Source organism: Felis catus, chromosome A2 (assembly GCF_018350175.1).
Source record: "Felis catus isolate Fca126 chromosome A2, F.catus_Fca126_mat1.0, whole genome shotgun sequence".
Lineage (NCBI taxonomy): Eukaryota > Metazoa > Chordata > Mammalia > Carnivora > Felidae > Felis > Felis catus.
In genome coordinates, this window is record NC_058369.1 from 126,496,395 (window position 1) to 126,521,823 (window position 25,429).

At 44.5% G+C, this 25,429-nt stretch overlaps 1 long non-coding RNA gene across 2 annotated transcripts in view; it reads left to right on the forward strand.

The window, feature by feature from the left end:
• Positions 1-25,429, forward strand: part of LOC123383959 — an 89,347-nt gene that overhangs the window by 60,180 nt on the left and 3,738 nt on the right. The window lies entirely within an intron of this gene.

The following is a 25,429-nucleotide window of genomic DNA, read 5'->3' on the forward strand; positions in this document are numbered from 1 at the left end:
AACGACTAATGATTTAATCAAGCATGCCTATAATGGAACCTCCATAAAGAACCCTAAGTCAAAGGGTTAGAGTTTCTGAGTTGGTGATTGCACCCAGGTGCCAGGAGGGTGGCACACCCCAAAACTACACCAGGAACAGAAGCTCCTGACCTGGGGACTCTTCGATGTTGCCATATGTGCCATATGTAGCTCTTCATCTGTCTGGTCAGTTTGTATTCTTTCTAATTAACCAGTAATACCAAATAAACTGTTTCCCAGAGTTCTGTGAGCCATTATAGCAAATTATCAGCCTCAAGGAGGGGGTTGTGGGAACCACCAATTTACAGCCAAGTCAGACATAAGTGAGGGTAACCTGGGGATTTACTACTTGCAATTGGCCTCTGACAGGAGTCCGTCTTATGGGACTGAGCCCTTAATCTGTGGGGTCTGTGCTAATTCTGGGTTGAGTCAGAACTGAATTAAATTACAGGACATCCAGTTGGTGTCCACAGAAAACTGGAGAATTGTTTGCTGTAGAAAACTCACACATTTGGTGTCAAAGGTGTTGTGAACAGAGAAATAGTTTTCTTTTATAGACAAAAATTGAAGAAGGAAAAAAAGTTAACTTTGTTGAAAGTCCCTCAGGTGAGCAAAGTGAGCTTCCTGAGCTAAAGGCCCAGCCAGGCCCAGCCAGGGACTTTAATAGATGTTTGGAATTAAGCAACAATGACTCCTTATGAGTCAAAGCAAGAAATAGACCTTTTGCAGTTAGGAATACTCCACAGTGGTTTTCTCACCTTTTAGAATCCAGAGACCTCTAATCTTAAAACAAAGTGGGAGGACCCCAAAGAGCTTTTTGCTCTTGTGGATCGTGGCAATCAATGTTTACCTTACTAGAAATGAAAACCTGTGGGATGTCTCAGTGGCCTTTTTATGTCTGGCTTGAAGAGCTATAATACCTTTTGGCTTTTGAAGAACTTGTAGTGTTTACATCTAAACTATATATATTTTTTGTGTTTATTTATTTTAGAGAGACAAAGTATGAGCAGGGGAGGGGCAGAGAGAGAGGGAGACACAGAATCCCAAGCAGGCTCCAGATTTTGAGCTGTCAGCATAGAGCCTGATGCAGGGCTGGAACCCACGAACTGTGAGATCATGACCTGAGCCGAAGTTGGTTGCTTAACCAACTGAGCCACCCAGGCGCCCCTAAACTATCATTTTAAGTTTATTTATTTTGAAAGAGAGAGAGTGCGCAAACACAAGTGGGGGAGGGAAGTGGGGGGAGGGAGGGAGGGGGGGGAGAGAGAGAGAGAAAGAGAGAGAGAGAGAGAGAGAGAGAGAGAGAGAGAGAGTATTCCAAGCAATCTACACACTGTCAACATGGAGCTTGACGTGGGGCTCAAACCCATGAACTGTGAGATCATGACCTGAGCCGAAATAAGGAGTAGGATGCTTAATTGACTGAGCCACCCAGGCGCGCCTACATCTAAACTATTTAATTCCCTTTTCTTTAAATTCCAAACAGTACAAAACTATTCCATTACATAAGACATAATAAGCTGTACTCTTAACATCTACAAAGCTGAGGGGAAGACAGTTTTCATCATATTTTTATTTCTTATTTATAGTTTTGCCCAGTTTCTTTTGAGCAGATTCTTGTCTTTAGGGTCTATATAGTAGTTGCCTCTGTGGTTTGAGAGACTAGGGATTTCTACTTTGTTTCTTTGAGTATTTGATAGACATTTTTTAAGAGCAGTTATAGGTCCACAGCAAAATTGAGTGGAAGGTACAGAGATGTCTGTGTACCCCCTGGCCCAACACACACATAGGCTGTCTGACTAGTATCATCCCACAACAAAATAGTAGGTGTGTTACAATTGGCGAACCAACATCAGCACATCATAATCACCCAAAGTCTATTGTTTACATCAGGGTTCACCCTTGTATATTCTATGGGATTTTGACAAACGTATAATGACACATACTCATCATTACAGTATCGTACAGAGTAGTTTCATTGTCCTAAAAGTCCTCTGTGCTCTATTCATTTCCCCATCCTCCCATCCTTGGCAACCACTGATCTTCTCACGGACCACAGTTTTGCTTTTTCCAGAATGTCTAATAGTTGGAGTCATGCAACATGTAGCCTTCACAGATAGGTGTCTTTCGCATAGTAATACATATTTAAGGGTCATGCGTGCCTTTTCATGGCTTGAGAGCTCATTTCTTTTTAGTGCTAAATAATATTCCATTGTCCAAATGTACCCATGTTCATTCAACCATTCACCTCTTGAAGAACATCTTGGTTGCTTTCGAGTTTTGACAATCATGAACAAAGTTGCCATAATCCCCATGTGCAGATTTTTGGGTGGACATGAGTTGTCAACTTCTTTGAGTAAGTACCAAGGAGCATGATTGCTTGATCATACGGTAAAAGTGCTTCTACCCAGACAGTTTTGTAGGAAATTGCCACCTGTCTTCTAAAGTGGCTGTGCCATTTTGCATTCCCACTGGTATTTGATGATGTTCCACATCCTCACCAGCATTTGGTGGTTTGGATTTTAGCCATTTTAAGAGATGTGTAGTCGTATCTCATGGTCATTTTAATTACAGTATTATGTTCAGCATCTTTTTGTGTGCTTATTTGCCATGTGTATAATATATCTTCTTTGGTGGCCATGTCTTTTGCCCATTTTTTAATTGGGTCGTTTGCTTTTGTGTTGTCTGATTTTAGGAGTTCTTTGTATATTTTGGGTCACAGTCTTTTATCGGATACGTCTTTTGTAAATAGTTTCTCCCAGTCTGTGCCTTGTCTTAATGTCATCTGTGCCTTACACAGAGCAGATTTTAATTCTGCTGGGATCTGGATTGGGATTCAACTGTAAGTCAATTCAACTGGATTGGGATTGAACCTATAGGTCAATTTGTGTCGTAGATCACAAGTTGTGTTGTGTCAGTAGATCACTGAGGAGAAATCTCTAGGCATCATTGAAGGACACGCTTCACTGATGGGAAGGGACAGCCTGGCCTCAGAAGGGAGTGGTGAAGGCTGGCATCTTGCTGGCCCAGGAGGGAGGGCTGATTTTCATACTGATGTGGCCCATCTCCTCTTCCACCCACCCTTGGGCCTGAGTCACAGCGTCGTGGTCAAACCTTCCCCTGCGCACCCTTGGTACAGCTGTGAACACACCTCTCTGCACAGACACACACACACACACACATACACACACACACACACACACACACACTGGGGAACATTACTGCAGACACCTGGTGTGGCTTCCTGGGACACAACCTTTTATGGCCTAACCATTGCCAGCCCAAGGAAAACGCAGTCAGTGTTCCTGCCCAGATAAACCAGACTAATTAGTCCTTTCTGCTCTGAAGGCAGAGACCTCATTGTATAGCTATAAACCCAGGCAGGACAGAAATAAGAGACACATTCCAGAGACTTGTGTCACCCTCCTCAGAGATGGGCAAATACAGCTGCTGGATGGTGGCATAAAATACTGTCATTCATACACATGGGGGCCTTTTGTGGGTTTGCCCACATGAATCATCCTCCTTTTACCTTGTGTGCTCGCCAGAGGCCTGGAGTTCCTGACTTCCACCAGCCTCCTCCAAAGCAAGACTTCTGTGCATTTCCTTCGAAATCCAAATTTCTCCCAGATAAAATTAGATCAGAATCTGGGGTTTCTGGGAAGCTGCCTAGGGAGTGGGTGGCTGTGGACCATTAATGGTAAGGGTAAGTTAAGGCAACACTAATAACAACGATGTTGATGTGGGAGGCAGAAGCCCTCCTGCCAGCCTCCTGACAGAACGAGTTCTATCTTTCTCTGGCCCCGGCAGATGGTCCTTCTGTTTTTCTAGTTGATTCTGGCCTCAAAATTATGTCCATATTTAAACCAAAGTCTCAATTGTTCCACCTGGGTATATTCTGGCCTTCTGCTGCTGCTCCTGATAAATGACTCCTTATCCTTGGCTTCCATCGCGGCCCCTACGGGATCTTTTCTGATGCCCTCAAGCACAATTAACCCCCCACAGCCTGTGCTTTTGCTCTGCCCTGCATAACCTTCTCTGTAGTCATTACATTGCAATTCGTCACTGGTCTCCCGTCCCTCCAGACTACACTCCCTGCCTCAGCAGCCACTGGACATATTCATTTTCTGCATGTCACATGGTTGCATGCGATAAATATTCCCTGAATCACAGCTGTGAGTAGGTGCTTTAAACAAAATCTAAGGCTAACACACATGTGCCGTCCTGTAAAAATCCTGCCATTCACAAGGAAATTCAGTAGACATTCCCCTCAGGTGTGCTTGATGCACTATATGTGTGTGTGTGTGTGTGTGTGTGTGTGTGTGTGTGTGTGTGTGTGTGTGTTCATGGGGAGGGGGCTGTGAGACCCTCTTCAATAAGGCTGTAACCAGTAAGCAAGAGACAAATTCCCATCTTCCTTGACCCCCAAGAAAACCTGACCAAGAATCAAGATCTAAAGTGGAATTTGGCTTAGCTGACAGTTTTCCTTCCTGACCAGGGGAGTCAGAAGATGTCAGGTAGTTGCCTGCTACCTACCCCCACTCCCTGGAAAATTTGACCTGAAACCAATTAATGCCCTGGCTTTGGGGGAAATGGGCCCTCCTTGTGATTTCTCTGGGATTTTCTTCTTAGCCCCCTTCCCACATGACCTACCTCAGTTCTGTCCATCCTTCACCATTTTCCAGGAAATCTCCACACACTCAAGTATGTCATGAGTTGAAGAAGGGTTGAAGTTTGCAGGGTCTCAGGAGGGGTCATGCTGTAGCCCATGTGTGGCTTTCCGTCAGCTCTCTGGATCCACCCTCCTGCCCCCAAAACAAGTTATTTGTCTTGTCCAACCCTAAGTGGTTCACCTTACACTCGAGCCCCCTTGAGATCTTACCTGCTAGTTTGAGATCTATTTAAAAAAAGTTCAAGTTTTCCTCCTAAGAAAAGTTCCAGGGGAAAAATTCTTCCTTTGAATTAAACGTGATACCATAGAAAGAGTAAAGCAATGTTTTCGAAGTAGCAAAGTTTTACATTCTCCTGCCACCGAGAATAATTTGAGGAAGTTATTCCGAGCCTCAGTTTTCTGGTCTGTAAAATGGGGTCAGTGATATTAATCTTCCTAGGTCATTCAAGATTCATGGTACATAAAGGTTCCTCAGAAATGTTTGTTCCCTTCCCTTTTCTGGTTAACAAAACACCACCGTGTGAACAGGAAAACCTGGGGTTTAGTCCCTGTGCTGTCTTTAACAGCTGTGTGACCTTGGGGAAACCATGTTATGCACCTGAGTGTCGGGTGTCTCTCCTGTAAATGAGATGTTCAGATTGGTCTCTGGACTAGATTTTATGTTATTATTAAATTTTTGAAAAGAATTCTTTCCTTCCTGGAAATTTTAGTTTTAGGATTGAAAAGAAGCAATCTAGAGAGTGAAGGCTATCAGCTTTTCAGAGATGGATTTGGGGCTGGGGTGGGGTGGAGGTTTCTGTCACCGTGCTGCCAGAATCTGCCAGAGTCACTCAGCATTTTAGGAGTCAACCCCTCCATCGTGAGATAGCAAAGAGGTGAAGCTGGTGCAGTGCTGGGGGTTCTGATGCTGGAGGGGGAATGACCAAGAAGGAGAACGTTGAAAGGAAATCAGGAGAGAAAGTTAGGCAGGTATTCTCCAATGGCCAAGTTACTCTTAGACTCTCCAAATGGTGCAGCTGGACGTGATCGTTTGAGACCCGGTCCAATTCTCCCTTGTCACAGATGTGGAAATGGTAGTCCCAAGGGTCTAAAGGATTCATTCAGTCCTCCCTTCTGGGAGCTTGGTGATTCCCCTGTCACCGTGTCTTCCCCACGGAAACCACTTCTATTTCAGTTGGTCGTGACTCCAAGAAGGGAAACTTTTGTGTATATTTTGGCCCCAACAAATGGCAGGACCAGTTTTCTTTAAAAAGCTTTCTTGAGGGATGCCATTAGTCTCATGCAGTTTTAATGGAGGATTGTGTTTCTGTTTCCCAGCACTGTCAGTTGCCATGAGTACAAACGTTCATTTTTAATGTAGCATGATTCACAGCAGTATGGTATAAAAATGGGAGAACTTCTCTTCTGGCAAAACTTATAAGACAAAACTGAAGGTGGGGGGGGGGTGGGAAACAAACATTTCTTAGAGATAAAAAGAAATATTGATTAGACTTTCATTTACTAAACAGTGTAGCCCATCAGACCAGTTATCGTTGCAATTCAATTTCTCCACATTGTTCTGAATATTTTAGACATTTCTCCCTCATCCTGTTCTCTAAATAACCACTAGCTCTTCCAGAGCGATTAACTGTGTATGGGGAAGGAGCTGGAAAAATTGTAAGCAGAGAAGCCAAAAGGTAACTGTCAGTACAAGCCATGGAATCTCCTTTGGCCCTTTCTTCTTTGGGAAGCACTTTGATGAGGGAGACCTATTCACTTTGCACCCCCTACCCTTCTTACCTCCCACTCCCCTGCGCCACCCCCTATTCCCTGTTCTTTTTCACTCCTCAGGTGTGAGAATCTTCCTCCTGGGCATGGAGCACAGACACAATGCCACGTGGGGACCCTGGCTATGGGCAACGACGGAGGCTGAGTGGTAGGGGCTTTCCAGGGACCCCCTAAAGACCACTGTGAAAGCCTCTTGGTGTCTACTTGGCGTAACCATGGGAACCAACGTTGGGTGCAATAAGCACCGTGATAAATGGACAACAGCCCCAAGAGGATGGGACTCTTGCTATTATTCCCATTAAACAAATGAGAAGCTGAGGCACAGAGTGATTAGGGAAGTGGGCTTAGGTCACACAGCTAGTAAAAGGGTGGAGCCAGGATAAGAACCCAGGCCTGTGGCTCCAGAGTCCACACCCTGAACCACCACCCGGACTGCCTCCAAACGATACATCCTAAGTGCCTGGTGCAAATGGGCCAAGTATTGGCAAGGATAAGGAGAAAGCAGAAAACCCATACGCTGCAGGGAGGAGTAGGAATCGGTACGTACGTGTGGGGAAATGATGTGCGGTTTCTCACAAAGTGAAACATGCACGTCACAGGACCCAGCAGTCCCACCTCTAGTCACATACCCAAGAGAAATGAGTGCATACCAGCTGCCAAAAGACGTTCCAAGAAGGTCCACATGTTCACAGCACTGACACAATAGCCGCACCCTGGAAGCCACCCAAGTGTCCCCTGGCAGATAATGGTAAATAAATTATGGGATAGTCATCCAGGGAAGTACTAGACAGCAATAAGAATGAACAAACTACCTACAGTTAGGGTGGATGTCACCACCAGTGTTGAGGGAGAGAGAAGCCCGATACCAACAGTTATATACGGTGTGTTCATTTACATAAACTTCAAAACCCTCCAAGCCAATCCATGCTAATGGAGGTCAAAGCAGTGGTCACCTTTGGGGACAGTGCCTAGAAAGGGGCACAAGGGAGACTTCTGGGGGTGCTGGTAATATACTGCTTCTTTTTTTTTAATTTATTTTTAATGTTTATTTATGTTTGAGAGACAGTGTGAGCGGGGGAGGGGCAGAGAGAGAGGGAGACACAGAACCCAAAGCAGGGTCCAGGCTCTGAACCGTCAGCATAGGACCCGATGCGGGGCTCGAACCCACAAGCTGTGAGATCATGACCTGAGCCAAAGTCAGACGCTTAACTGACTGAGCCACCCAGGCACTCCTGTAATTTATTGTTTCTTGATCTCAGTGCTGGTGACAGGGGTCTATTGTCTCAGTGAAAATTCATCAAGCTATGCATATGATCTGCATGCTTTTCTGCATGTACATTTAAAATTTTTTTTTAATGTTTTTATTTATTTTTGAGACAGAAAGAGAGCATGAGCAGGGGAGGGGCAGAGAGAGATAGAGAGGGAGACATGGAATCCGAAGCAGGCTCCAGGCTCCGAGCTGTCAGCACAGAGCCCGACACGGGGCTCAAACTCACGGACCATGAGACCATGACCTGAGCCGGAGTCGGACGCTCAACCGACTGAGCCACCCAGGCGCCCCAAATGTATGTTTTACCTGAATACAAAGTTAACTTGAAAATTACACTCTCTAGTACAGTGCCTGTCAACACAGAAAGTTCAGTAAATGAGCTTCTTTCTTCTCTGCCTTTTCTTCGCCTGCCTGCTGGTCTCTGGATGTCCCTTGTTGGTTCCTCTGGTCCAGGCACTGGCTTTCCAATGATGTCACAGTGTCTGGGGTCAGGGGTTGCTGGCTCACAATGGGGTTCCCAGAGTCTGAGACCTGGGGCATCTATCTAGGAGATTTCCTGTCTGGGTCAAGGGCAAGAGAGTACCCATTTCCTCAGTGGGAGCTGCTCAGTAGTCCATGGGGCCTGTGTCTTCCCTGCCTCCGCAGGTGTCAGAGTTGGCTGTGATGTCTTGGAAAGAGTTTCATGAGCCAGGAGAGCATGGTTCAAATTTAGGCTCTGCTAGAAACTTGCTCTGCCACTGAGTTAGTCGCTCGGCACAACTGAGCCCCCACTTGCTCCTCACAACCTTCTTGACGACCTAATATAGGTAAAAAATATAGGGTGTTTGTTCCCAATATGACGTTAGCACAGGGCCTTGTTAATGATAATGTGGGGTTAGGGCAAAGAGAGGGAAGCCCGGCATGGCGAGAGTAGGGCACAGCCATGCAGAGAACCCGGCCTTATCCATGTACTCCTGTCTCAGAGTTTCATGCACCCTTCACCTGCCTGATTAATAAAAGCTGAGGCTTAACTTCCGGTGCTGTGGGCCATAGGTTTCTGCAGAGTCCCCACAGACAAGGCTGCAGCCTGCAGAAGCTTCAGGATTCAGGCTTACTGCGACCCCCTTCACGAAGACCACTTCCTAGATTCACTGTGTCCAAAAGCAGCTGGCTGGTTTTACCAACAGTAATGACTCTTGCTTTTGTGAGCAGTCAGAGCTTTCATATGGGAGGGATCTCAGAGAATGTGGGCATCCTCCCTATCACCAAATCCCCTCCAGAACCACCCCCCTCACAAGGCCTTGTCCTGCCTCTGTTTGAAAATCTCCAGTGCTTGTGAACTTGCTAAGTTTCACTTACTGCCTTCTACAGAGAGCTCTTGAAAAGAGATCTTGGCCTCACCATTGGAGGAAGATTCATAAATATGAGGCTTTGCCATGATGTTCAGAGGCACAGACACCGTGAGGGAAGGTTTTGATGAGAACAGAGCGTAGAGCTCACCCCTGATGGAAAAGGATATCCTCGGCCCTCCTCCGAGCCTCTCGCGAGCCTCGCGGAGCCGGGATGCCCCAGAAGGCACTGCTCCTGGGGATGCCCGACCTAGCATGGGGGTGAGGGAAGGTCTGGCAGAGGTACCAGTGTACCTCTTGTCTTCATGCCATCTGTGGCAGGAAGGCCACTGGGCTGCGGATGGGGACAGGACCCCACCACATCGGGAAGACGAGACTGCCTACTGCAGCGCTTCTCAAGCCTTCTGGTCCCAGGGCTCTTTAATACCATTGGAAGGTATTGAAGACTCTAAAGAGATTTCCTGGGTTATAGCTACCAATATTTAAAATCAAAACTAAAATTTTTTCTTAAGTATGTACTTGGTAATTTATTTAAAAGTATAGGACTGCCTGGATTTGAATCCCATTTCTGCCACCTAGCAGGTGCTCAGTAAGTGTTAGCTGTTGCTGTTATCACAGCAGGTGCCCAGTGTATACTTGGTTGATTTTATTTCTTGAGCACAAGAGCTGGAACCTCCGACAGTAGGATTCAAACCAGTGCCTCAATCTCAGCACTGAGCACTACGGGTTAATACGATTGCTGTACAGGCGCAGGCGTTGTTGCTTCACTTTTGCAAATAGGATCGGAATGGTACAGATCCTGATAACAGGATGGACGCTTGCCATAGAGATATCAGCTTCTTGGCCAGAGGACAAATGCCCCCGCTCACTGAGAGACCTTGGCCAGTTTTTTTTTTCACTTCTTGTTTCCATTTGCCTGTTCTATAAAGTGAGGTTAATAATAATACTGACCTCGTAAGTGTGCTGGGAGTATTAACCAAGATAAGGCACTCGGCTCACTATCTGCCACATAGGCAGCACTTGATAAGTGCTACCTATTATTACTGTTAACCAAAGGTTTTGGATAGTGTGTCTGAGTCACACCTCTGGAGCTCAACCTTCTAGAAATACCGCAAGGGTACTGCTGTTGACGTAAAAGTAACTGCCTAGATGAGCCAATTTGCGGGATTCTAGATCAGAAATTATTGTATTGTATCTGCAGTATTTTCTTTAGGTACTTGGGTCATCAGAGGCAAAGTGCACAACTGGGCAGTGTTCACAGACTCCTTTGGGGGTGTGCCTGCTCCTTGGACATTGATTGTACCTGCAGACACACGGGGTTCCCCTGTGGGCTGAGTCATACACCTCGCACTTCCATCTCACCTGCCGCATGAGCATTATGGGCTTTGGCCACACTTACGAGGGTGGAAGGTTCTGGAGCCTCACTTTGCCCAGCACACAGAGCTGTGGGTAGTAATGGCTTCTGGAACTAAGACGGATTAAATTAACATCAAAGTCCTGAAATTCCATTTTCAGCCATGTTTCCTATCACTCCCATGATCTCCCCCATGATCTAAATCCTTCCTGAGAGTTACTGTGTATGTTTTTTTCCCCACTGAGAATCACTGATAGATAATCCAAAAATTAAAAGACATTTCTTCTGGTTCTGGGAATTCTTTTCTCCGACAAGCACTGTAAGCCTCTACTCTATCATATGATGGGCCACAATCTGCTTTGTGGTCAAGTCATTGTTATTCGACAATGCCACAAGCATTTATTGAACTCCACCTATTTGTCAAACACTGTGAATAGACACAAGGGTGAAAGCGTGAGCCACATCTGGACCCGGCCCATGTCCAACTGCTCAAACAAATGACCACAGTGCAGAGGGCTGGGGAGTGGAGGGGCACCTGGCAAGGCTGCAAGAGGAGGGGGACAGGGTGGACGATTAGACTTCCACCAGGTTGGCAAGGACCACGTCCCATCCAGTGTCCCCAGTGCTTTGCCCTCCCCTCCTCCCCTTCAATCCCTGCTGTGGGCCTGTCTCCTCTCGTCAGGTTTCATTTCAAATGTCGCCTCTGCAGAGACGTGCTCCCATACATGTGATTTGCAGTAATGCCCTCATCCCAGCACTCTGTCACATCGGCACATTTTATTTTTCTTACAGAACTTATCATTATCTAAATATTTCATTTACTTGTCAGCTTGGACTTCCGCTAGCATACACCCAGTGAGCATTTGTTGAATGACCAGCAGAGCCTCTAAATGAATGAACGAACTACATGCTCATAGACGTTAAATTAAATCATTAGCTTAAATCATACAGATGATTTGCAAAGTTTAAAATTAGCTAATGCGATAGATGTAATTACTGTCTTCAACATATCAGAATATTTTCAGAAAAATATTCATCAGGGGTCTTCTATGATTACAGAATAAAGTGGATTAAAATTAACATGAAAGCATTTTATAACAAGGTCCTATAATTAGAAACAAACATCTTAGTAAAGACTCAAGCTCTAGAGACTTAGGGAACAAGTGAGTATTAATTTTTTTTAAAAATTTATTGATTTTTTAATTTATATCCATGTTGGTTAGCATATAGTACAACAGTGATTTCAAGAGTAGATTCCTTGGGGCACCTGGGTGGCTCAATCGGTTAAACGTCTGTCTTCGGATCAGGTCATGATCTCACGGTTCCTGGGTTCGAGCCCCGTGTCGGGCTCTGTGCTGACAGCTGGGAGCCTGGAGCCTGCTTCGGATTCTGTGTCTCCTTCTCTCTCTGTTCCTCCCCTGCTCTCACTCTGTCTCTCTCTCACTCTCTCAAAAATAAATAAAGATTAAAAAAATTAAAAAAAAGAGTAGATTCCTTAATGCCCCTTACCCATTTAGCCCATCCCCCCTCCCTGAAAGTGAGTATTAGTTCCGATGGTCTATCCGTGACCTGCCTGAGTGCAGGAGGTTCATCCAGATGTGGGAGGCTTTACAGGGTAGCCTGACAGCCATGCACCAGAGAATATTTCCAGGATCTTCAGTTACCTAGATTACGTGTGTATATAACATATTTATATGCAAGTGTATACACACACACACACACACACACACACACACACACACAGAGGAATGGTAAACTATGGGGAGACTGTTTAGCCAGTCCAGTCTGAGCTGTACAGATATCCCTGAGAGGCCAGTTATCTCCTCTGTCCTAGTGTTTAGGCACACCTGCAATGATGTATTCTAGAACATTCTTGAAACTATCGACTAATGAGTTCAAATAGATGGCAAAAGTGTCGTAGACATTTGAACCACTATTACTGATTTGAACCACTTTTTCGCATTTCTGGAGACTTCTTTAATCAGGAAACGTATACAGAGCTCCTGTTCAGTGTCAGGCCAGTATGAGGACTAGGCAGGTGGAGAACTTGGACTAATAGTGGAGACAGTTAACCGGCCAGGGTACAGGGCGGTGCTGCTCAGTACACCCAGGGAGCTAAGGGGGTGGCAGAAGGGGCTCTAGAATGACTGGGGTTCTTAAAAGGCTTTCTGTAGGTGGTTTCATTAGCTGGAATGTGAAGGCTAACTCAGGGCTTGATGGGTATAGCGTAGGTAGGGCAGGACTCAGGGTGTGAGGATGGCGTGCCAGGCAGAAGCGATGTCATGTGCAAAGGCAGGAGAGAGAAAAGCCTGCAGAGTTGAAGATGCATGAGGTGGGCAGGCGTTAGAGATTTGACTGCAGAAGCAGCCTGGGCCTGTTGGCAGGCACCTTGTGTTTGAAGCAGGGAGTTTGAACAGTGTCCTGAAAGTTAAAGGGTGTCACTGAAGGATTGGTGCAGATCTACCCCTTAGAAAGAAGATTTTGACAGCTGTAAAGGCTCTCCAGAAGGGAAGAGAGCCCCCCCCCCCAGGAGTGGAGACTAAGTAGAGTAGATACGAGAGGGTAAAAAAGGGGATACCTCAGTACATGGAAGGACGTGAGCCAGTGGCTGAGAGGAAAGGAGGGCCATCGGAGGATGAGAGTCACTGTGTACCAGGCCCTGTTTTAGGCTCCCAGTCACTGCAGGGACAGAGAAGGCCAATAACCCTGCCTTGTGGCTCTAGCATCTGGTGGGAGGAGCCAGACAGAAACAAAAAGAAGCAAGTCAGCAGGTAGTATAACCAGAGCTAAGTCCTCAGGAGAAAAAGAAAGATGGCAGTGCTGGCAAGGGAGCAGGAAATTTGAAATTTCAGACAGGGTGTCCTGTGAAAATCTGCAGGGTGTGGGGAAGCCAGGCTGGTGGCTCTCTGGAGGGAAAGCATTCCAGGAGAAGTGAGCAGAAATGCAAAGGCCCTGGGGTAGAGTATGCCTGCCTATTCCAGGAACTGCAAGGGGCCCATGTGCCTCGAAGGGCCAGGGAGGCAAAAAGGAGGTGATATGAGAGAGCTGCGTGTGAAATGGGGGCCACAAGGATTGTGAGGGACCTTATAAGTCATTGTAAGGACTTCAGCTTTTCCTCTGAGTGACATGGGAGCCAGTGGAGGGTTATAAGCTGAGGAAGACATGATATGACTTCATTCTTATAGGCCAACTCTGGCTTACAGTTGAGAAAAGACAGGAAGGGGACAAGGGCAGAAGCCAGGAGACCTGCTACAGCAGTGGAAGTGGAGGGGGTGAAAGTGGTCAGACCCTGGATTTATTTTAAAGGTCAAGCCACCAGGCATTGCTGATACATGAGATGTATCCTAAGAGAAGTTAAGGTTGACTTCAAGAGTCTTGTCCTGAAAGGGTGGGAGGTTGGATTTGCCATCTTCCAAAGTCAAAAGGTCAGAAGTAGAGTTGGTTTCCAGGTGGGATTAAGATCATTATGGGTTTAGCTTGGGAGAAGTGACATTTGAGGTTCCAGGTGGAGATGTCCAATTAGCAGAGAATTATAAAGGTCTGGTCTCATCTGGCCTTCAGATGGAGCCATGGGACAGGACAGGTGGGAAGGCCAAGCAGGCAGCCCCCTCCAGGTGTCATGATGGGACCAGCCTCCCATTTCTCACAGTGTCTGAAATTCTATCTTTCACGTCATGGTTCCAGATGGAGTTGCCCATCACAATCATTGAGGCTTTTTAAAGGTACAGATTCCTGGGTCTCACTTCGGACAGGAATCTCCAAGTTGGAACTCAAACCTGAAAAATTTTTCAGAACCCTCCTCAGGTGATTGTGGTGGGCACCACTGGGTAAGACACTATAATGGTGGATGCATGCCTTTGTCCAAACCCATACAATAACAACAGTGAACCCTAAGGCAAACTTGATAAAAACAAGTTTGCTTGATAAAAACAAAGCAAAACTCAGGGAGGTGGAAGTTTATGGGGGAGGACAGAAAAAAGGAACACAGCAATTTAACTCACTTTGAAGTGTTAATGACTTCTCAAATGTTATTTGATTGAAGTGTGCCTTTCGTGTCAGGCACTCAGGAGGTGTTAGAATGGGTGAGTAAACAGAATGGGGCCGATCATTGCCTTCATGGAGCTGACGTTCTGGAAAGCCTGTTTGAAAAGCATGGAGAAGGGAGAGAAAAAAGGAAAGTGACTGAAAACTGTGCCTCAGTTTGCTGAGACTGTGCTGATCTTCTGTCTCTGCCTGGAGAGAGGCTCCCTGTGGTGTGGGCTGGGAGGATAGCAAACCCAAAGCTATGTGCTATGATAAAGCCCCAAAGAAGGGCTCTTTGTCACCTCCCCTTCTTTTTTTTTAATTTTTATTTATTTTTAATTTTTTTTAACATTTATTTTTGAGAGACAGAGACAGAGCGTGAGTGGGGGAGGGGCAGAGAGAGAGGGAGACACAGAAGCCAAAGCAGGCTCCAGGCCCTGAGCTGTCAGCACAGAGCCTGATGCAGGACTCAAACTCACAAACTATGAGATCAGGACCCGAGCCAAAGTTGGACACTTAACCGACTGAGCCACCCAGGCGCCCCTCACCTCCCCTTCTTGGACCTCAGTTGACTATGTACCACCTGTGCCCTAGGTAGCCAAATTTCTTCGTGTACCCCTGCCAGGTATCTTAACACCCAAAACAATTGAAAACAGGGTCTCAGAGATATTTGTATACTTATGTTCATAGCAGAATTACTCAAGTAGTCAAAAAGCCCAAATTTCCACTCAACAGATGAACAGATATGCAAAATGTGACATATGCATACAATGGACTATTATTCAGCCCTGAAAAGGAAGTTCTGACACATGGTACAACATTGATGAACGTTGAGGACATTATGTTAATGAAATAAGCCAGTCACAAAAGGTCAAATACTGTATGATTCCTCTTGCATGAGATTCTGAGAGCAGTCACATTGATAGAGACAGAAAATAGAGTGGTGGTTGACAGGGGCTGGGGAAAGGGGAAAATGGGGGGTTAGTGTTTACTGGGCACAGGGGTTCAATTTTGTAAGACGAAAGAGTACTGGAGATGGATGGTGGTGATGGCTGCACAACAGTGTGAATGCACTTAATGTCACTGAACTATGCCTTTAAATGGTTAAAATGTTATAAGTATTTATAATGTTTGTTATATGTATTTTACCATGATTGAAAAATAGGAGTTAGGCACTTTTACCAACCAAGACCAGAGCCCCTCTCTGGCTAGTTCAGGTAGGGTGGGGGCAGGCCTCCTGAAAGTGCAGCTCCCGGAGCTGTGATGGGGCCACCCATCCCCAGCCACCAGTACAGGCCACTGCCTGCTGTCCATCCCTTCTCCACTGCGCTCTATCCCTGCTGCCTCACAACTTCGGCTCTTGCCTGCTGCTGGCCTCCTTACTCCTCTGCTCTGCCCGTGACCCTCACGCTGTCTCTCGGATGTTCTTTCCTTTTCAGCTTTCCCAATCACTGCATCTTCTCCATAGCCCCCTGTTCCAGTTTTGAGAGGATCCAGTTGGTCATCCCATTTGGGGGAAGCAAGCACATTGTCAGTGTCTGACAGGCTTGTGGGGTGGTCCCTCTCCCCCAGTCAGCTTGGCCAGGGTAGCAGGAGCCCCCTGGGCTCTGGCCACCAGCCTCTCCTCAGCAGAGGCTGTGGGTGGCAGTGAAGGCAGGTCTCGATGATGGGGCTTCACGAGAACAACAGTAACCTGATGGGAAACCTCCGGCCTGACAGGTTCTGTATTCATCCCCAAGTCAACCATTCTGTCCCTCCCCTCCCTGTCCCCACAATCTTTCCTTTATTTGTTTTTCTGCTGCTCACTCACTCCAGAAATAGTAAATTACATGCAGGGCGAGACCTACCTTATTCATTTTTATATTCCTGCCTTACCACATGGTAGCATTCAAATGTTTATTAATAAACTCATTAATGAGCACATGAAAACATAGAAAAAGCACCAGATTTGGAATCTGAAGACCATGCAAGGTCACTTTCTGTCTGTGTGACCTTTGAAAAAGCACCTCATTTCTCTTGGCCTCAGCCTCAAATTCTATAAAATGAATGGGCGTACATCAGTAGTCCAAAGAGTGTTCTACTCACTGCCTCCCCCAAAAGGAGTCGAATGGGTGTCTTTCCAGCAGAATTTCTCTGTCTTTAATATGCTAATGGGTTTTATGAACTTCCCAGGGAGAGATGAAAGTATAGAACGCTTTCCAAATTCTGCTCGTCCACGTGGCCCTTTAAATGTGGAATGTCCCACAGGGCTTGGGCTGGGAAAGATGAAAGGCCTATTTGGGATGCACATGACCTCTAAGGGCTGACTGAGCCTCAAAGAATCTCGGATTTCATATGAGTTTGTTTGCTGCTACTTGTTTACTCGCCCAGGATACATTGCTTTGGATTTCATATTTTAAATGCTCTTAGTTACCTTTGATCATTTCCTGTCTATATTGTACTCATAGTTGTCTGAGGTTCATTTCCCTCTGTGTGTTTCTTTGTGACCTGCAGGTAACCAAGGCCATTCACTCAGGTTGTACGAAGTTTCTCCTCCTTATCTTGGAACCATACGGTCCCTCCTGTTACTAAGAAAGATAAGGCACTGACATACAATGCCGTGGTGGCTGACACAGCATATGAAGGCATCTGGACAGGCAGCTGCTATCTAGGAAGGTCCCTATGTTGTCATTTCACTACCAGATCATTGTCTTGGCCATGTGATTCCTGGGAGGCACAAACTAACTTGTGGGTTTATTGTAGGGAAGTTAAATATCTTTCATGACTTTGATTAATGGCCAGGTATCATAACTGAGTGGAGAGCAAGAAGAACTGTCAAATCAAAATATGGAGTGCTCAGGGCTGCCAGCGGACCTGGGGAGTGATCTCTTGGGAGTGTTGTAACCAAGTACACTTGACTTGGGCATTGCAGGGGTTAGTTGAAAACCATATAGTTGAAAACCCATTATAACTTTTGATTCCCCCAAAACTCAATCACGAGTAGTCTACTGTTGATCAGAAGACTTACTGATTATATAAATAGTTGATTAATACATATTTTGTGTGCTACATGTCAGTAAAACCTTGATTTGCAAGCATAATTCATTCTGGAAGCATGCTTGTAATCCAAAGCACTTGTATATCAAAGCAAATTTCATGAACTATTGAATCAGTTGTGATCATGTGACATTTGGCGTCATGTACTACTCCTATTGCAAGACTCACTCGTTTATCAAGTTAATCAAGTTAAATGTTTGCTTGTCTTGAGGAACACTAACAGAACAAGTTACTCGCAATCCAAGGTTTTATTGTATTATAATACTATATTCTAACAGTAAGGTAAGCTAGAGGAAAATATGTTAAGAAAATTATAAGGAAAGGAAAATACAGTACTGTACTGTATTTGTTGGAAAAAAAAATCCACTTCTAAGTGGACCCATGCAGTTCAAATTCATGTTGCGCAAGGGTCAAATGTCTCATAAATTGGTTGGCATGAAACAATAGAAATATGTTGCCTCACTGACCTGGAGGGAAGTCTAAAATCAAGGTGTCACAGGGCTGTGTTCCTACAAAGCCTCCAGGGGAGGCTTCTTCCTTGTCTCTTCCAGCTTTCTTGGCTTGTGGCAGCATAACTTAGATCTCTGCCTCTATCTTCACGTGGCCCTCTTCCCTCTTTGCCCAGATTTTCCTCTTCGCACAAGGACATCAGATCTATGGGATTAGCAGTCTACCCTAATGACTTCATCTGAACTTGATGACATCAGCAATGACCTTGTTTCCAAATAAGATGACATTCAAAGGTACCAGGGGTTAGGACTTCAGCATATCTTCAAGGGACATGATTTAAACTGTAACACCCCTTATGTCCAGGAAAAGCATGTTTGGATGCCAGCTGCATGCAATAGGTTGCATTTGGCCCTCTGGGCCCTTTCTGTAAACAATGGCTGTCTAATCCCTTGTTTTGGGGCCTATTCTTGGTTTTCAGAGAAGAGAGTCCAGAGTTCAGGCCTCTTCACAGAAGATAGAGTGAGGGCCAGGTATGGCAAAGGTATTTGAGGCTATCTTTACAGATAAGAATACATTCTCAAGTCACCATAATGCAGGGCTTTGGAGCAGCATTTGAATCCTGCCTCCACTACTTGGTAGCTGTGTGACTCTGAACAAAGCTCTTGGCCACTGTGAACTGTGGCTTCCTCATAGGTAGATAATGGGAAGGATGTCAATTCCTTCCCAGTGGCCCTCAACTGGGGGAGATTTTTGTCCCCCAGAAGATGTATGGTAATGTCTGCAGATATTTTTGATGATCACAACAGAGGTGGTGCTACTGATATCTAGAGGGTAGAGGCCAGGGATGCTGCTGAGTATCCTGCAATGCGCAAGGCAGCCCACACAACCAAGAATAATCTGGCCCCCAATGGTAATTGTACCAGGGCTGAGAAACTCTGCCCATCCTGTGGGGTTGATAGTTAGCTATGGAAATGAGACATACAGGGTGCATAGCACATCCCTGGCATTGAGCCAACCCAATACATGGCAGGTGTACACATTGAACAATAGGAAGTTTGTAACAGTCCTATAAAAATATTTGAACGCACTAGAATTTTAAGTTTATGGAAAGGAAAAGGGACTCTCAATCTCAATGAATTATGAATGCTTGAGAAACATAAAAAATGTAAACTATAACTGGTTAAGAGATAATGAGGCATACAGAAGGGATTGAAATGTTAATGGAGTGCTTGTAATGTCACATGCTGACCACTTTTACCTATGTCACCTCATTTAATCCTTTTAACAACCTTATGAGGTAAGAACGTCTTTCCCCATTTTTATAGGTGAAGAAACCAAGGCTCACGAGAGTTTAGTTTCTTGTCCCTGGATATATCTATGAGGGTAGAGCTGGTATTCAAGCCCACCTCTCTCTGTCACCAAGCCCATGACTCTCTGTTGCCCCACCCAACTCACATGCAGTCACTGCAACTGACAGATGTATTAGTCATGAGCCCAAGGGTTGGATGCCGAGGAATGTAGCCAGGAAGACCACTAGGAGAACCAGCAATGTGCTGAAGGTGCCTCCCAGATTCCTCAGGATTTCTACCAGGCTGAGCTCTCCTCTTCTGTTTCCTGCATTTGAGTCCAGGCCCCTCTTGATGTTCTCTCTGGCGATCCTCACGACTGGACCACGCCTGCCCTCCAGGAACAGTGAAAAATGCTAAAAAAAACTAGCCATTTACATTCCCTCTTCTAGCTTCCCATGACACGTCTTATTCCCTCAAGGCAACAGAGCACCAGTATACTACAGAGAGGAGAGCTTGTAATTTAACCAGAGATGTGACAACAATAGTCCAGAAGCCAGGAGTGGGGGAATGAAAGTATACTTTTGTAAGGTTCTTGAACGTACATGAAGTGATGTGATATCACATGAAGGTAGTCATAAGGATGTATCCCATAAACCCTAAAATAACCACTAAAATAACCAGACAAAGATTTATAGCAAGTAAGCCACAGAGGAAGTAAAATGAAATCACAGACAGCAATCAGCTCACCAAAGAAGATGTACAAGTGGCCAGGGAGCACATGAAAAGATGCTCAACATTATCAGTCATCAGGGAAATGCAAAAAGCCACAGTGAGATAAATCCTTGACACCCACCAGGATGGTTATAGGCAAAAAGGCAAATACTAATACACACTGGAGAGAACATGGAGGATTAAAAACCCTGATGCACTGCTAGCAGAAATGTAAAATGGGGCAGCCACTTTGGGACCGTCTGGCAGGACTTGGAACATTAAACGTGGCGTTACCATAGGATCTAGCAATTCTGTGCCTAGGTTTATACTCAGGAGAAATGAAACATGCATCTGCACAAAGACATGAATGTTGACAGCGACATTATTCATAATAACCAAAAGCTAGAAACAACCCAAATGTCCATCAAATGAAGAATGGATCAAGAAATGTGGTGTGTCCATACAGTGGAACTCATCCATGAAAAGGCATTAAGTACTGACACAGGCCTCAACATGGACGGATCTTGAAAACACTACGCTAAGTGAAAGGAGCCAGTCACCAAAGACCCATACTCTATAGCTCCACTTAGGTGAAATGTCCAGAATTGGCAAATCTATAGAGGCAGAAAGTAGCTTAGAGATTATCTAGGGCTGGAGAAGGGGTAGGAGTGGGAGGATTTGGGGGTGATACTAAAAGGTGTGAGGTTTCTTTTCGGGTGATCAAAATGGTCTATAACTGTTACACAATTTTGTGTATACACTAGAAGTAATTGAATTGTACACAACTTTTTCTTACTTGAAGAAGAAGGAGCACTTCTTTTTTTTTAATGTTTGTTTGTTTATTGAGAAAGAGAGAGAAGTGGGGAGGGATAGAGAGGGAGAGATAGAATCCCAAGCAGGCTCCGTGCTGACATCAGAGCAGACACGGGGCTCAATCCCACAAACTGCAAGATCATGATCTGAGCTGAAATCAAGAGTCAGATGTTTAACTGGGCACCCCTGAGTTGTACGCTTTAAATGAGTGAAGTATACAGTATATGAATTACATCTCAGAAAAGGTATTACAAAAAAAGCAATAAGTTCAGAAGTAGGCAGAAAAAAGGAAAAGGAGGAAAAGGAATAAACAGAGCAAACAGAAAACAAACAACAAGATGGTCAATTTAAACCTAACCATATAGGGGCACCTGGGTGGCTCAGTCAGTAGAGCATGTAACTCATGATCATGGGTAACTCATGGGTCATGGTTCCAGCCCCACACTGAGCATAGAGCTTATTTAAAAAAAAAACAAACTAATCATATCAATAACCACATTAAATTTAAATAGTCTAAATGCTTCAATTTGAAGGCAGAGATTGAGAGATTGGGTGGGAAAAAAGAAAGCGGTAATGATAAGCTGCCTACAAGAAACCCACTTTAGAAAGACACAACTAGGTTAAAAGTAGAATGATGGAAAAGGATGTACTACGGTAACACTAATTTTTTAAAAAGCTGGGGAAGATATATTAGTATCAGACAAAGTAGATTTCAGGGCAGAGAATATTACTAGGACAAAGGAGGTTAGTTCATAATGATAAAATGGTTCATTCATCAGAAGATTATAACAATCTTAAATATTTATGGGCCTGATAATAGAGCTTCAACCAAGATAAAGCAAAAACTGATAGAACTCCAAGGAGAAATAGAAAAATCCTCAATTATATCAGATATTTTAATTTAGCCATTTGTCATACAATAACTGAGAAGGACGTTTGGAGATTGTCTGATCCAATCCACTCATCTTACTGATAAGGAAAATGGGACCCAGAGAAGTCAACTGACTTATGCACGGTCACCGAGTTCATTAGTGCTGGAGCCTGGCCATTAACCCAGGTGTCACCAGGGCTACTTAGTCTGTGAGACTCCCTGCAGCATACAGACGTCCAAATTCAGCCTAACATGGTGGTGAGAGACTTACAACCATGAGTGGGAGGAATCCCACTAGATAAGCAGTCATGGTTACTTATGTTTTAAGAGACCACCCATTAATTCCTTTGACAAATATTGATTAAGGTCTAGGCCCTCTTGGAGATGCTTGGGATACAGCAGAGAAGTCAAATTCTGTGTCCTCCAGGGGCTTATATTTTGGTGAGAAAGAGACAATAAATATCTAAGTGAAAAGTGCTATTAAGACAAATAAAGCAAGGTAAGAGGGATAGAGAGCAGGCCAGAGCTTTAGGCAACTGTGCCCACCTAGCGTTTCCCCAAGAAAAGCTAGTTCTGGGAAACATTCCACATAAAAGGGCAAATAGGTGCTGTTGAACTGTTTCCTTCTGGAGATTCCCTATGCACATTTGTAAATTGAAGGCCCTGAGAAGTCTTGCAATGATGAAACCCATTTCAACTTCTTTACCCTGGCACTTTCCAACTGTGGAATGTACTTTGAAGAATGTCCATGGGACCTCTTGGGCTCTGTATAATGTCTTTCCTATGTACTTTCTGGAAGCTGAATTTCCAACATTTGGGCCTTTAAATTATTCCTCAAAAAAGATGGTAGTTTCTTCCAGATCAATTCACAAACGGGGCACTTATAGCCACCAGAGAGGCAGCATGATGGTGGGAAAGGAGCCCTAGCCTGGGCTCCTCAAGAGAGATTCCCTTCCCAGCAAGTTTCTTGGCCTTTTAGGTCCTCAAAGATAAAATGAGGATCTAGTCTCAGTGCTCTCAGGTCTTCTCTAGCTCCAAAATTCCATAATTTTTTTGGACTGAGATTTTAGGACTGTGGTTGACCTTGGTTATTCGTGTTCCAGATGCTGATCCTGCTGTTCTAGTGTGGAGAAAATGTTTGGTCTCATTTATGCTCAGACTTAAGATCAGTTTGAAGCACTGCTTCTACTGTAAGCTATGTACCAGAGTCATCTGGAGGCTTAACAAATATCCCTACTTAGATCCCACCCCCAGAGTTTCTGATGAAATTGGTCTGGGGAAGGGCCTGGGCACTGGGATTTTGGCAACTGCCCCCAGGATTCCTAGGTGCTGCCGAGGTTAAGAACCACTGCCTTTATTAAAAAAAATTTTTTTTTAATGTTTATTTATTTTTGACAGACAGAGCATGAGTGGGGGAGGGGCAGAGAGAGAGGGAGACACAGAATCTGAAGCAGACTCCAGGCTCTGAGCTGTCAGCACAGAGCCCTGTGTCAGGCTCGAACTCACAGACCGCGAGATCATGACCTGAGCCAAAGTGAGACGCTCAACTGACTGAGCCACCCAGGTGCCCCAAGAACCACTGTCCTTAAAACAGTTTTCACACTGCAGTCTTTCTTGAACACCTTCATGGTCTATTATCATATCTGAGTACCATCTGGGCACGAAAATATATGACAATATGAACAGTTGTATCTTTTGCTATAAATATGAGATAGCTGAAAAACAAAACCCCCCAAAAATGGAAAGCAATATAATTAAATTCTAGCTAGATACCGGTGCCTGCCAAAATTCTGAGCCTGAGGTCAGCATTTTCTTTATGGACAGAGATTAACAAATATGAGAACATATTTTGGTCGTGGTGGCCCCAAACTGAGAGTTTCTCCTCAACACAACCACAGTGATGTTTGGAGAAATGAAAAGGCAGAGATTCCCCATTGAGGGGTTTAATATATATAATGTTGTGTCTGGAGTCTCTTAAACTCCTCTTCCTCACCACTGCTAGGTCACACTTTGGGGGATGTTCTTTAAGGTCTTGGAGGTTATTTCTTAAGGAAGTCATTTTTGCGAGTGGGGTTGTGAGGTCAGAGACCAACTTATCAGGACTTACTTTTCCAATATTGAGGAGAAACATGGTCCCAATACGAGCATCATTGGTAATGGTGAAAGAGAAGAAAAGGTGAGAATCATAAAAGTGCATCGTGAGGTTGAACCTGGCAGGGGGTCAACACTGAGGACCAGCTGTAAGTGAACCTGGGGGAAAGGAGGGGCAGGTGAGGTGTACCTGTTGTTCCTACGTGTGTGACAGCGTTTTCCCCTAGCTCCTGTCAGCAGTGCTCCCTCGTGCTGGCCCATGGCCCCGCTGAAGGAGCCTCCTCACCCTACCTCCAGAAGTACTAGGGTCCAAGGGTATTTCCATGATTTATCCTAAGGTAGGAAGAGTTGCCTCATTCCCTGTTCTGATTTTGGAGTATTCTATGCTAAGGAGAAGACTCATAATTAGGCATTCAGAAATGGAAATAATGGCCTCTACCAAGAAGAATGTTTCATAAACCCTCAAATTTAATAAACAAGAAAGAATGAACGGTTCTGCGAAAAAGTGGAAGTCTGAAACTCACTGGAAATGTTGCTTTTAAGAGGAAGCAAATAAAGCAAATGGGAACTAGAATTCCCAAACGTGGTGATGATACTCACATCACCGTTAAAGATTAATGAATATTATTTTCTGTAATAGCAATAATTCCAGATGGGGATGGGAGGGAGGGCAACACGGTGCTTCTGATGGTAAATGTTCTCCATTGTGGTACTGTAAATGAAGCCACCTCGTTCTGTTGGGACTTTGATACAATAACCTCCAGCCAAATGCTCCATAAGAAATAAAATGCCAGTTGGAAAGGCATTTACCATGTCTGGGAAATGACAAAGGCCTTCACTTGTCAGCCATGAAATTAAACAATATATCAGTCAGTAGACTATGGGCTTTCACGGAGAAATTTGATGCAAAGACACACAACCCAGTACTGCCAAAGTTTCATTCCTGCCTTTCAAGCCACTTCCCTGGGAGAAGGCCAAGTCCAGTAAAGGAAGAAGAAATAACACTTCTGAATTCCCTGGAAGTTGTGAATGGAGGTGTCTGTTTTTAACTGGTATTGAGCTCTATTGTGGGGGCTGATGCTAAGCCATTTAGTAAAACCAAAGCAGATGCAGGTTTGCATGTAAAGTTGATTGGAAACTGTCTCCTCCAGTATCTATGTATCTAACCAGAAGAAATAAGCTCCCCTATTTCTATCATCAGTTTAGTGACCTATCAGCAAACAGATTGGCACATATGCAAACAGACAAATGATACCTAAATGGAGAAATTTTTTTCACAATCTTTTTTATTCAGTTTACTTTCATGGAAATGTTTCTATTAATTCTTTCTAAAAACTTCAATTTGAAAAAAAAAAAAAGCTTACACAACAAAAAATCTGAATAGGCCTACATCTATTAAAGGAATTGAATCAATATTAATCACCCTCCAAAACAAAAGCATCAAGCCCAGATGGATTCACTGGTGAATTCTACCCAACATTTAAGGAAGAAATGATATCAATTTTCTACAATTACTTCCAGAGGATATAAGTGGAAAGAATGCTTCTTTAACTGATTCTATGAGACCAACATTACCCTAATACCAAAAGCAGACAAAAATTATACTGTTTATGCAAAGGAATACTTCTGTATAGTATTTTGATATTAGTTAAGTTGTGGCATCATTTTGAGATCCATCAGAGTTTAAAGAAAAAAAAAGAATTGAATATTTTAAGCATAGACATTATGAGCTTTTT